The 13,801-nt window shown below is 40.2% G+C and overlaps 1 pseudogene; it reads right to left on the bottom strand.

Annotated features, from left to right (window-relative positions):
• Positions 1 to 12,779, bottom strand: part of LOC133772347 (U3 small nucleolar RNA-interacting protein 2-like) — a 72,106-nt pseudogene extending 59,327 nt beyond the window's left edge.
• Positions 12,780 to 13,801: the final 1,022 nt, after the last annotated feature.

Genomic DNA, 13,801 nt, shown 5'->3' on the forward strand with positions numbered 1-13,801 from the left:
TTCTAGCATTTGCCTCTAACAAGGATTGGAGAGAGAAGAAATCTCTACTTATTAGCATGAAACTTTACTGTTTTCTCTACTGAATTAACTCCAATCATTTTCAAGAAAGAACATTTCAATACATTTTTCTGACAGGTAGGAAATTAACTACATACCAGAAGCTATTGAATTCAACTTTAACAGTATCAATAAACATTTCTGATTAAATTATGAAATTGATTTTATAATTTTGACCATTATGTTTTTACATCAATATCATCATATGACAGTAAATGTAGTTACTGCTTCCTTATTGATCTCAGACATGGCACTCTAAAGTACTCATTTGACTATATTACAAAATCAAACTTGATTTCCTGTAGTACCACAGTAACTTCAGGTCATAATCTAGTCTGAAGAATCAAAATAGATGAATTATTCAGTTATTAAAAGATATATTTTTCCTTGGAGGGAAAGGAACACTTTGGTCAAACCATCCTAAATCGTTGTGTTATAGGATATTTCTCCATGTGGGATTACTTTGTATGGGTCTCACATAAATATACCATCACCTCCCAGCTTGTGTGTTATCAATCACATTTCTAGTGAATAACATAAACACCACTTGAAGAGAAAGAAATGTTTATCTTTCCTACATAGGAATTCAACAAAAATGCAATGTTTCCATGAGTTAAAAATCTATGTTTTGGTCTCACCAGCCCAACCTATCAAAATAAGACTAATATATTGACCCATTGCATTTCCCAGGAGAGCAACATGTCTTATATGCATTTAACTAGATAAGTTTTAAAAGCAAACCAGAAGATTCAGCATTGAGCTAATAAAAATGTGAATTTTCATCATAGAGGCCCCACATCCCTGGGTAGGACCTCAGAAAGATATTCCGTGCTTGTAAAAGCTTTTTCATAGGGGGCCCACAAATGTGACACCACATATTAAGTTGCTGTTTGCGACATTGGCACCATTATTGGAACACAGGTTTGAATCCTGCCCTTTCCACTTCTGATTCAGCTCCCTGCTAATGCACCTGGAGAAGCAGTGGATGGTGGTTCAAGTACTTGGGTTCCTGACACCCATGTGGGAGACCCAGTTGGAGTTCTGAGCTCCTGGCTTCATTGTGGCCCAGGCTTGGCCACTGTGCCCATTTGGGGTTCAGTGAACCAGCAGATGAAAATTAATCTCTCATTTCTCTCTCACTCCCTATTTCTCTCTCTCATTGTTCTGCCTTTCAAATAAATCAATTCTAAAAAAAATACCTTTTTACAACAGAACTGATTTTAAAGTCTTAAAAAGTAAAAACCCGAGGTAGGGCCAGCATTGTGGCAAAGCAGGTATAGCCGCCGCCTGCAGTGCCAGCATCCCATATAGGTGCTGGTTTGAGTCCTGGCTGCTCTACTTCCTATCCAGCTCTCTGCTATAGCCTGGAAAGGAGGAGAAGATGGCCCAAGCCCTTGGGCCCCTGCACCCACGTGAGAGATCAGGAAGAAACTCTTGGTGCCTGGCTTTGGATTGGCCCAGATCTGGCCATTAAGGCCATTTGGGGAGTAAATCAGTGGATGGAAGAATCTCAATCTCCCCCCCCCCCCCCTTCTCTTTCACCTTCTCTGCACCTCTGTAGCTCTGCCTTTCAAATAAATAAATCTTTAAAAAAAAAAAAAAAGGAAACAAGGGAATCTCCCATATTCTAGTATACTGCCCCATTATATACATGAGAGTGCAAGGCCTCAGGTCATTAAAGAAGGTATTGAAGGAGACACAGCTGTTCATAATAGACTAGACCTGGCATTTCTTCCCTCCCAGCCTGATTCCTCTTTTGTTTCTTTGTTTCAAGTGCACCCTGCTCATAATCTTTGAAATAGCCCATAAGATGAGTGTTAAAACATCAAACTCAAGGTCAGTTGCATCCAACTTAAAACAAAGCGTATCAGTCTATGCTGGAGATGTTCTAGGCTTAGAGTTGGTGAGTTTCTTTTTTTCTGTTGTTGTTTTTTTTTTTTTTTTTTGGATGGGGTGGGGTATATTTTTTGGTTACCTCCCTACTTACTTGAAAATGGAAATACTGTGTAAAGACTAAGAAAATAGTTCTAGTGCTGACATCCTGAGGTTTGGTCCTGTGTATGTAACAAGTAGAGAAAAATCGTTCTTCAGTTGTTGCTATATTGAAGTTTATCCAAGGAAAGTAAAAGGCAGACAGACTTGCATCGAGTCAGATTGTATATATGTAACATCTATAGGCAACCTGAAGATGTTTATCTTAACTTTGTTCAGAAGAAAAGTGTCATTATTATAAAAATAAACCTTGGTATCATTCCTACATCTCAGAGCATTGAATTCAACGTTTTTAAAATTTTCATTCCTCTTTAACTGTTTTTAGCTTTCATTGTTTTAAAAGCTAATACACCACTCATTTAAATTTTACACCAAATTCATCTCCAATAGTGAAACTTAAGATAGAAATGACATAACAGCAGCTTGGATTGAACATTACACTATGCATATATGTACCAAAACATCACACAATATCCTATAAATATGTATGCTTCTTAAAAGTGTTTGGATATGAGAAAGATAAAAATAAAATGGCATAGTGTACCAAATATCTATTTTACTATGTCTATGATGCTCCTGTGGAGAAGGGGAACAAGCAAATGAGTATGGGGGCACTGGAAAACCATTCCAGAAGGCTAGAAAATATTACACAGCTCTACTTCATGCAAACTAACAAGATCTACAGAGAAAATGTGAATAACTTCCTATTGTTACTTATATTTATTCTTTATAGATTTAGCACAACTGTTAGAGCAAACGTTAGCAAGGGAGTAAGATAGAACACACAAATTTCATTGTTGGAATCCAAGTGGCTGGTTGAATCAATGGTTCTGTCCTATAGTAGTATAGGTGGTCGTGAATAAAGCAGACATGTTCGCCGAAAAAAAAAAAAAAAAAAAAAAGAACAATGTTTGGGATTCATCTTTATCTTACCTGCAGCATAGGTTGGCTTCTTCCTGTTGGTGCAGAAGTGTTGTTGTATGTTCTAGAGAAGGTGTGAGTAAATTACAGCCTCATTGCTAATATCCAGCCTGCTACGGATGGTTAAAAAAGAATCAAAAGATGAGTCCAGCAGACAATGCGTTTGGCTTTGCAGTTCATATAATCTTTATTGCTGCTACTCTGCCTTTACAGTGGGAAAGCAGCCACAGACAATATATGAACAAATGAATGTGACTGTGTCTCAATAAAACTTTATTTACGGACACTGAAATTTGGATTTCATGTAATTTTCCCATGTCATAAAATATTATTCTTCTTTTCAATTTTTTTTTCAACCATCCTTAGCAGACTGGATTTGGACTATGGAGCTGTAATTTATCCACCCTTTCTCTAGAGTAGAAACAATACACCTTCAGGCTAATAGGTAGAAATCAACCCATGCTTCAGGTAAGATAAAGGAGAAGTATCAGACTGCTCCTTTTCCGGATGATGGAATATCTATAAGAAAACTTGTACAGACTCTCTAGACAATACTCAGCTAATTCCTAGGGAAAAGATAAAACTGATTTCAAAGGTTTTGTTTTCCCACATGTCTATTATATCTTGCATTATTCACATATTGCTTCATTTAATTATCATAGTGGCCATATAAGGACATTTTTAATTTTCCCCAGTTTTTAAAATTTTTTAAATTTTAAGGTGTACAAATTTCATGTATTTCCTACATACAGATTTATAATTTTCCCCACTTTACAGGCATGTAACTGAGGCCCAGAAGGATTGTATAACTTGCTTAAAGTCACACACTAGTAAGAAGCAGGCACATGGCCGGCACCACAGCTCACTTGGCTGATCCTCCACCTGCAGCGCTGGCACCCCAGGTTCTAGTCCCGATTGGGGCACCGGTTCTAGTCCCAGTTGCTCCTCTTCCAGTCCAGCGCTCTGCTGTGGCCCGGAAAGGCAGTGGAGGATGGCCCAAGTGCTTGGGCCCCTGCACCCGCATGAGAGACCAGGAGGAAGCCCCTGGCTCCTGGCTTCGGATCAGCGCAGTGCGCCGGCTGTGGTGGCCATTTGGGGGGGTGGACCAATGGAAGAAAGACCTTTCTCTCTCTGTCTCTCTCTCTCTCTCACTGTCTAACTCTGCCTGTCAAAAGAAGAAGAAGAAGGAGAAGGAGAAGGAGAAGGAGAAGAAGGAGAAGAAGGAGAAGAAGGAGAAGAAGCAGGCACAGGATTTGCACTGCCTGCCTGAGATGAATTCATCCTTTTCCCCCTCTACTACACATAGCAGTAATGTTCTTGAATCTTCCATTATGTTTGGAATTCATCATTTATACCAGCATGTGGATGAATTGTGTAGAAGTTACTAGTGTGGGTATTCAATGCCTTCCATGACATTCCTGCTCTGGCTTCAATTTTGCTGTCCAACTTTCTCTGTCACAATTTTCTTGCATGAACTCTGAATCTTCAAATGTCCCAACTCAGTGCTTTTGCCTCAGCCTAAGCCCAGTTCAAATGCATTCAGTACCAATAGCCTTTCCTTAACATCCTCCCATCAGAACCTGAAAGCGGGTGACTTCCCAAACTTCTTTGTACTCTGCCGCTGCTCCCAACTTTACAGCCATTGATATTTAGGACTTATTCACCAATGATTAGTTCCTTGAGAACAGAAAAAGTATCCTATGAATCTTTGAATCTTCATATAAACATTTCAGGGCTAGTGTTGTGGCACCACAGGTTAAAGCGCCACCTGCAACACCACTATCCCATATGAGCATCAGTCCATGACCTGGCTGCTCCACTTCTGATCCATCTTCTTGCTAATGCACAAAAAGGGAAATCAGTGGAAGATGACCCAAGTGCTTGTGCCCCTTCCACCTACCACCTAAATGGGAGACCTGGAAGGAATTCCTGGCTTTTGGCTTGTCCAGCCCCTGCCATTGTAGCCATTTGGGGAGTGAAACAGCAGATGGGTGATCTCTCTCTCTCCCTCTCTCTCCTTTTCTCTCTCAATTAAAATAAGTAAATCTTTAAAAGACATCACATATACATACTGCATAGTTGAGTGTTTGATAAATTGACTGAATGAGTCACTGACAAAATTCTTTATTTTAGGAAACATTATAAAAAGTTATTATCATCTTCAGTAACATAAAATGTAAGTTCCTTAAGATAGACAACAGAAGGATGCAATTCAAAATGGGAAGCGATTTGTCCACTCAGTGTTGTTCTTTACATCTGAAACTCAGATCTTCTTGGCTGTCTGGCCCAATCACTCAACCCTGGGGAAGCAAAGGAGTTGCTCTCTCTTTAACAATCTCTCTGAAGCTTGGGCACCTAACTCCTCCCTGTATTTCCTATAGCACAGCTGAGATGAGGCAGAAGCATTTAAACAAGAGTTCATTAAGGTTTACAGGATGACAACAGGGAAAAATAATCGTGGGGAAGGGTTAGAAAAAGAGATTGTATAGAGAAGCCTGCCCATGGCTGAGGCCAGCTCACATTCCTGATTCTGGGAGTGCATGTGATATCTACATTCTCTAAAATGGACACTCCAGTAGTAAGAGAGTACTTCAGAAAGTTCATAGAAAAAGGAATTAAAATGTGAGTTTATTCTGGTACAAAAAATCTGAAATGCATGCATGCAGAGGCCCTTTAAAAAGTTCATACAGAGTGTGTATCGCTATGTATGGATTCCAAAATTTTTCCACCAAAATAGACATGTTTTAATTTTTTTCCCATGAACATTTTCAAGTACTCTTGTATGACTTCAAAGAGCCTGTAGCCTGCATTTCTGGCTAAGAACTGTTGGCCAGACTTTCAGATGTTTTGTTAGAGAAGCTTTACCTTTATCAGCAGAATGAGTTCCAGGATATTCACCTTCTTTAGGTCATAAATCATTCTGGTCCAATGTAAAAAAGCTTAAATTTGGAGAAGGGGGGAGGAGAGGAAAGTAGAATTTGATACAGGATAAAAGAAGAAAAGAGCTGCATGCTAACTTTGTTGAGAACAGACTAAGGTGAAAGTGGCTCAAATTGCAGAGGGAAAGATTTTAGTTAACTATATGAAATATTTCTTACTAAAAGGGTAGTTAGACCAACAAAAAGTTCTTAGGCCATAAAAAGTCTTGGAAATGTTTTCCAATAGAATGGAGGTCATGCTTAGACTGTCCCAATATATGACAGTTTGAAAACAGGGACCAAGAGGCTACAGTATGGACCAGGGGACATCTAAATTTCCTTCTGGCTTTGAGTCTCTTTAAGTCTTGGATTGTAGGATAAGGTAACTAAAGTGTGAACAACATTTTAAAATAATTGTATTTCCTTTTATCTATAAGAAAACATTCTGAGGGATGTTAAGTAGAAACACTAATCAAATGCTTAAACTTTAGGGAATTATTTAGAATAGCTGAGAGAGAGAGGGAGAGAGAAAAGAAAAAGGGAGATTGGCTGTGTGATCATGAGCAAGTCAATTTCTTCTGAGTTTCTTCATCTGTAATATGGGAACATGGGAAATAAAATGTTTCCCAGGATTGAGTGAGGATGAAGTGAAATAACAGAGGTGAAAGACTTTTGAAAGGTAGAAGACACTCAAACAAATGGAAAGAATTAATATTAGCCAAATGCAGTACAGACACAGCGCATAAGGCAGACTTAACTTCTTAGGCAAACGGCAGTCCAACAGGTGTCTTGAGTAAAGGGCAAGACTCATTCTGATTAGCCCATGCGAAGCCTGTGCATCGTGTAATGCAATGTGATACACCCAAACAGAGTCCCCTGGGAGCCAAATCAGGCTTCTGGTTTCATGTTGTTATGATTGTGTTTTTCATTAATTTCAGTGACCTTTGCAGTTCTTCATCTGAAGAATGGGAGGAGGGGGATCCATTAGGAAGACTGGGAAAGAAGAGAGAAGTTTGGATGCTAAAGCAAAAAGATATTAACTTTTGCAAAAAGGTAAATTAAAAAGCAAAACTGTTAATTCAGCTAAACAAGCAGGCCCTTGAAACCTGCCAAAATATGCAATGAATAGATAAGAAAAAATTTTAGGGAGTAGTTTCATCATTTGATTTGACCCTCAAAGGAAATATCTGGCAGGGTTTTATGTCTTGTTATTAATTTATCTTGTGGTTGATATATTTGCTTGGTTTTATTGTATAAATAAAACAAGGAGCCAAATCTAATTTATTTGGCAGTATGTAACACAACTCCTACTAGAAAAGACAGGAGTAGTGAAGAAGTAGCATTTGAATATGGTTTTTGTAAGGCTATTACTACAGATTTTTTAAAGGAGATATGGAGAGGATTTGTAGAGAAAGCGCTAATGTAAGACCAAAGCAAGGAAAAGAGCTCTAGTTTGGACATATTTGGTTTGAAAAGTAGCATTCAGTTCAGCATGACTAGCAAGATAACCAAGCAAATGATTCATCAGGCTCATAACTCAGCAGGTGAATTGCTCTGTGCCTCGCCAAAGAATCATTCACGACTCATTTCAAGCTGTGACTTTCTCTGTGTGGCAAGAACAAGAGAGGAAGCTTAGGCACTCAGCTTTCTTCTATGGGTGCATCTCACTTCAGTCTTTTCAAATCTACTCAGACAATATTTATCAAATACTCATTCTGGGCTACAAAAGGGCCTGGGTTGCTGATGGGAAAGAGAAGGGTAAAAGGGTAAAGAAAGAAGGGAATAAAAGAGAGGAAACTATCCCTGCAATCAAGAACTCTGATTTGATTAATAAAATGTGGCTTCTCTTATGAAAAAGTTATTCAACTATAAGGCATAGTATAGACAAAAACACAGAGTACAATACTGAATGAAAAGAAATTCCCAAACTAAATACCCAGTCTAAGTCAACATATGATTTAATAATTATGTGTGTAAGCATAATTCATGAACACACTCAAAGAATAATAATTAGAAAGTTATATACCCAAATGTTACTATTAGTTATGGAGACAGCATTTTTGCACCGCTGATTAAGACATGGTCCACAATGCCAGCATCGCCGTTTGGGCACCCATTTGAGTCCTGGCTGTTCCACTTCCAATCCAGCTCCTTGCTACTGCACCTGGGAAAGTAGTGAAAGATGTTGCAAGTACTTAGACCCTTCACCCATATGGGAGACCCAGATGGAGTTCCAGGCTCCTGGCTCTGGCCCAGCCTTAGCTATTGAGGCCTTTTGGTAGTAAACCAACAAATGGAAGATTCATTTATATTCTCTCTCTCTCTCTCTGCCCCTCTGTCTATAACTTTGCCTTTGAAATAAATAAGTAAATCTTTCTTTAAAAAAGAAACTGGTTATCTATATATATATAGGCTTACAGGTGACATTTTCTTATTTAGAAAATTTTGTATTTTAACTCTCCTGTAGCGGATAAAATCCATTTTGGAGCCAGGAAACTAAATTATCCGAAAGCTATATTTGATGGGTCTTCAAGAAATGCATTTGTAGAAAATGTGTGTTATGAAAAACCTATCAATGGATTTCAAGTTTTTTTGCAGTGTATCTATGAACTTTTAAAGGACCCTCACCAATAGGCAAGCACCCAACACATGTGGTAAGGACGAACGATGTAAGAAGAACCTCTAAGGGATCATCACTGGGAGGGAGAGAGGACCTGGGAGATGAGGGTGCCCTTATAGGAAGCCTTCAGGGAGAGACTTACTGCCCTGAAGACTGCGATAAAGTGAGTGAGCAGCCATTTCTGCAAAGACTACAGCCAGAACTAGAGGATGCCTCAGAGAGTTCTGGATTCAGATGGAAAAGCAATGATTGCATAAAGGTGAGTGGCAGGGAGGCTCACCTCAGAGGTACATCAATGGCCAAAACAATCCCTTGTGGGACAGGAGCAAATTACATGATTTTGACCAGCATCTCTCCCTTTACTCCTTCTCAGAAAGACCTGGGTCTGCAGATATGAGTTCTGATCTCCCACATTGTTTGTGATAAACAAGACCAAGAGCTGTGGACTGTAGTGAGTAGAGTCAAGGCAGAGTTTTTGACAGTTTGGAAAAACAGAGGATGAAGAACTGGAAAGAAGGATCTGATTCAAAAATAGCAAGTGAAGATGCAGGAGTTAGGAACTATCTAGGCTGGATTTGTGGGGAGGATTGTTGATAGGAAGTTGAGAGAATAAAGGGATTATTTTGTGTTTTGAAAGACCAGGTGCTTCCTTATAGATGTCATTGTGTATGGCAGAAATGGGGTGGGAGGATCATTTGCTTGTATATTGGGAGTGCTCTCCCCCATAATGTCTTCTAACACAGCAGTCAATCGATATTTCAAATGCGACTGTTTTCCAATAAAATTTTTATTTAAAAAATTTTCTTAAAAAAACAAAAACAAATTTGACTCACAATTCCATGTTTGCCCATCCCTGTTCCATGAGATGATTAGGATTTAAACACCTTCTATTGGGTTTCCCCTGGTTGCTTGCTCTCTCTCTGAATCTGTGTTGTGCAGAATCAGGGTCAGGTGGTACGTTAGGGATATTCAAGTCACAGCAATAAGCACAGCACATGCTTACACTGACCACTGCAAGGGCAGTGAGACCTACAGAAGACAAACCCAATTAACAGAATATTCTCCAGTGTTGTTTTTGTTAGTTTTGTATGTGGTTCCCCATGGTGACCAGATAGGTAAACTTCACACTGAGAAAGGATTCCATTTCAATGACGAAAAAGAATAGAGGAGCTGGCACACTGTGGCTCCTCAGTCCAATTTACAAGAAGAGGAATCTCAAGAGAGAGAAATGTGCTGGCAGATAACGAGTGAAGTCTAAAGTGGCCTGGAGCTGGCTGATCTGACTTAGCCCAAAGTCTAGGTGATTCCCCTACAGAGCGTCATTCTATTCATCAGTATCTACAAAACCCCTGCTATGTGCACAGTACTAAGGCAGATACTGGAGACCAGGCAACGAACATAAATTCTGTCACTGAAAAGCTAGTTTTACTCAGAACATGGGGAGCACTGCCCACTCCCTAACCTCCCCCCAACCCCTGCCCCCTTGGGAGGAAACAGTCGTTCACAGCTAGTGAGGACCAAGGCTCTATAGAGAAGAAAGTCAATTTCATGTTGCTCCCAGATCAGAACAGAGAGATGCACATTGCCTGGCACTGCCCAGTTTTGCATCAACACATATTTCTTGAATCACTGAACACACTAGAGGCAGGAAGGAAAAGCTGATCTTTTCCCCAAGGACAGATCTGTAGTTTCAGGGCAAGTCATGTTTGACCTTCCAGCCAGCTCACATGAGATGAGTTTGGAGGGGCTGCCCTCACCCATTTACTCATAAGAATTCAGATGTCTATGGTGGTAAGAAACCGTAATTTTCTCCAAGACTTAAGTGCCAACCAGCTGAACAGATGTTTTTTGTTCGTGTTACTAAGGAACCAGATGTTCAGAAATGACTAGTTGGCTCTCTGACTTTTTCACTTTTTAGCTTGATGCTGGTATTCCCTAGAAATAATCTGAGATAGGATTGTTTCTATACAAATCAAGCAGTATATTGTCTCCCAAGGGACTTCCTAAGAAAATACTGCTTTGTGTTTAAACAATGATATGCCCCTTATTAAACCTTCCATGGTAGACAGGGTCATGGCTGTGCTATTCTTTCACCATGGTCCAGCCTGGTGCCATGCTCATGGAAAGAGCATGTTGGCAGTGAATGATTATAGAAGACAACCAATGCAACAAATGAGCTTTTTCTTGGTCTGTGTGCCCTCCTTTAGGATGCTTTTCCTGCCATATTTCATGTAGACTCACTTGCTGCAGACAATTTCCAGGAGTCAGGCTTGCTGAAGAATTCTAGGGCTCCTGAAACCAAGGGGTGAATAACAAGAGCCTCCACCCCAGGTTCATTTAGAAGTTGCAGGGTTTTATGAGATGAGAGGAGCACAACAAAGAACACCTGTGCACTGAACTGACTTGCACAGCGGTAGCTGACGCTCCTGTTCTCTCCTACCCAGGCAAGAGATGTCCAGGTAGGGGCTGGCTGAGCCCTGTAAGGTTGCCATAGAATCCATAAACTGCCTTCTAGAAGTCACCACACACACTTAGAGCTATTATGGTAACCATGTTGCCTTCCTTTGTGTATCTTAACAGCAAGAAACTTGTGGATATTTGTACAACAGAGAAGTTTGCCAGCTGCAATGTCCAAGAGGCTCAGTACTTCAGGGTTTGTTTTGTTTTTTAATTTTATTTATTTATTTTAGAGGCAGAGAGAAATGGTGGGAGAAAAAGAGAGAGAGAGAAGGAGATACTGAGTCTCCTCATCTCTTTGATGACTTTCTCTTCCTTCTTGGCAGTTTCACTGATTAATCTGCCTCGTTTCTCATTAGAATAACATGGGTCTTTTTCCTCAGACACCTGCTATATTGCTGGTATGCATGCTGTACTGCTATTTTCCCTTCAATGCCCGTGACCATCTAGTGGCTCTTCTCCGGCTTTCAGGCTGGGATCCTGGTACCATGCAGCCTCAATTGAAGGTTGATTTGAATATTGGGTGTAACATGGCCTGCTCCAGGTTTTGCTGGCATCCAGAAGGCAAATTGCTTTTGACTGTACCCAGCTTCCAACTTTGCCCCTCTAGCCATGCTAAGCTAGCATCTCACAGCATGCTACAGGAAAACAACTCCCCAGTCTGTCTGTACCTTAAACTCCTGGTGGTATCCTTTATATAACTTTTATTTAGAGAATCAACAAATTTTAATCTGGAAGGAACGACTCAGTCCATTCTGCTCATTTTCCAGCTAAGGGAATCAAAGTCCAGATGGTAAAAGAACTTGACCAAGGGGTGAGCATTTTGCACAGTGGTCAAGTCTCCACTTGGAATGCTGCATATTATATCAGAGTTTGAGCCCCAGGCTACGCTGCTTCCAATACAGCTTCCTGCTCATGCTCACCATGGGAGGCTGTAAATGATGGTTCAAGTACTTATGTCCCTATCACCCATATGGGAAACCCGACTGAATTGCAGGCCCCCGGCTTCTGTCTTAGCCCTGGCTGTTACTAGCATTTAGGGAGTAAGCCAAAGGTTGACAGAACTCTCTCTCTCTGCCTTTCAAGTAAATTGAAAATAAATAAATAAGGATTTAAAAAAAGAACTTGACCAAGGGTCACATAGCTAAGACTAGTTTATTAGAAACTAAAATCTGTTCTCCTATGCCTGCCTTTGTTCTTTTTGCTTTCTTATCTCCCTCAGTGTTGCCAGCTCCTCTTTCGATAAAACTTTGCAACTGAAATACTGACGTACTTATTAGATTGGGTGATCAAATTATTTGATTCTGCAATTAGACAGCAGAATAAACATGAGTTCTAGATATCTTCCTGACTTATGAACAGTCTTCAATCTTCTCTCTGTGACCCATCTGCCCAGGCTCTCAGGGAGTAAATAATGGTGCCTTCCTAAAAGTATGAGCTCATGAAGCAACTCAAGATGGGCCTTGGGTCAAATATGTTTGCCAAATGCTCACAGCACATCTGATTCCTGCCTTGAGAATTGATAATGTGTGTCAAAGGCTCTGAGTGTGCTATAATCGAAACACTTTTATGATTTTGTTTAATATAATATTTACCAAGCCTGTTTGGCTATAGAACAGGTTTCATAACATATACTCATTGAAATCTTGCAAAACACATTGTAAGGAAAAGCAGCTGTAACCTCCCTTTCTCTTTTTGTCTGGATTTTCCATTCTTGGCATACCTACACTTGACCTATTTTCTTCCATTCTATATCTACGCTGCTCTACAAGAATATTCCCATTCTCGGGACTGTCTTCATAAGTTCCTACCATGTTGAAGTATTAGTAAGGGCTTGCTATATTCAGGAAAAATGCTGAACACAGATTCTAAATGAGTTGAATCCAGTTCCAGTGGGTATATGGCTCCTGTGAGTATAAATTTCTTCACCTATAATCTCAACATCCGAATTTCTGCCAGGCCTATTGTCATCATTTCTGTGAGGAAAAGCAGATACAAAGATGGGAAACCATGTTAGTAACCCAACAGATGATATGAATGTTAAAAATTATCACGATGATAATGACAAAGAGGCTAAACCTCTTTCTTTAAGGAGCAAGGTTTATATTAGTGATGGAGACTCCCAAAGAGCAGCAAACTGGAAATACTGGGTTTAATCTGTCAATTGAACATTAGGAAGTATGACTAAAATATCAAGAACAGAAATTATCCAACTGCAAAGGCAACGAAGGGCCTTGTAACTCTGGGTGCGGGGCCGTGCAGGGAGGGCTGGAAGGAGGCTAAGCACACTCCCTGATTTGGCAACACTCTTTGATGAGCTCAATAAGATTTCTCATGACCCAGAGGCTGGGGGAAATGGTGCAGCTAGGAGCTAGGTGCTTGGTGGAGCCACATACAAAACTGTTGCTAAAATGGAAAGTATGAGCCACAAGCAGCAGACTCCTTCCCAGGAACCCAAAGCCAGGAGTACTAGGAGATACTGAGTTCAGGCAAGAACTAGTCTTTTGTGAGTCATGGTATAGATTCTTTGCTTTTCCCCCAAAAGAACAAGGGCAGATAGGACTGGAGATCAGCAAGCAGAGGTCACAAACTTAGAGCCAAACCACAGAAACACTAGATTTTCACCAAAGGCTTTATATGAGCGTGTTCTTGTCTGCCAGGCTAGTGGCCAGAAAGCATTTGTTCCAGCTTTTAATAGAGGCCTTCTGAATGCATGATGTTGTAACCCAAAGGAGTGATGTAAATGTGGGGAAATTTAAAGATCATGGCTGGCCAGAGACTAAACATGACATGGCCCTTTAAGGCTTCAGCCTTCTGACCGTTCCAGGTTGCTGAT

This window comes from Lepus europaeus, chromosome 13 (assembly GCF_033115175.1).
Source record: "Lepus europaeus isolate LE1 chromosome 13, mLepTim1.pri, whole genome shotgun sequence".
NCBI classification, from domain to species: domain Eukaryota; kingdom Metazoa; phylum Chordata; class Mammalia; order Lagomorpha; family Leporidae; genus Lepus; species Lepus europaeus.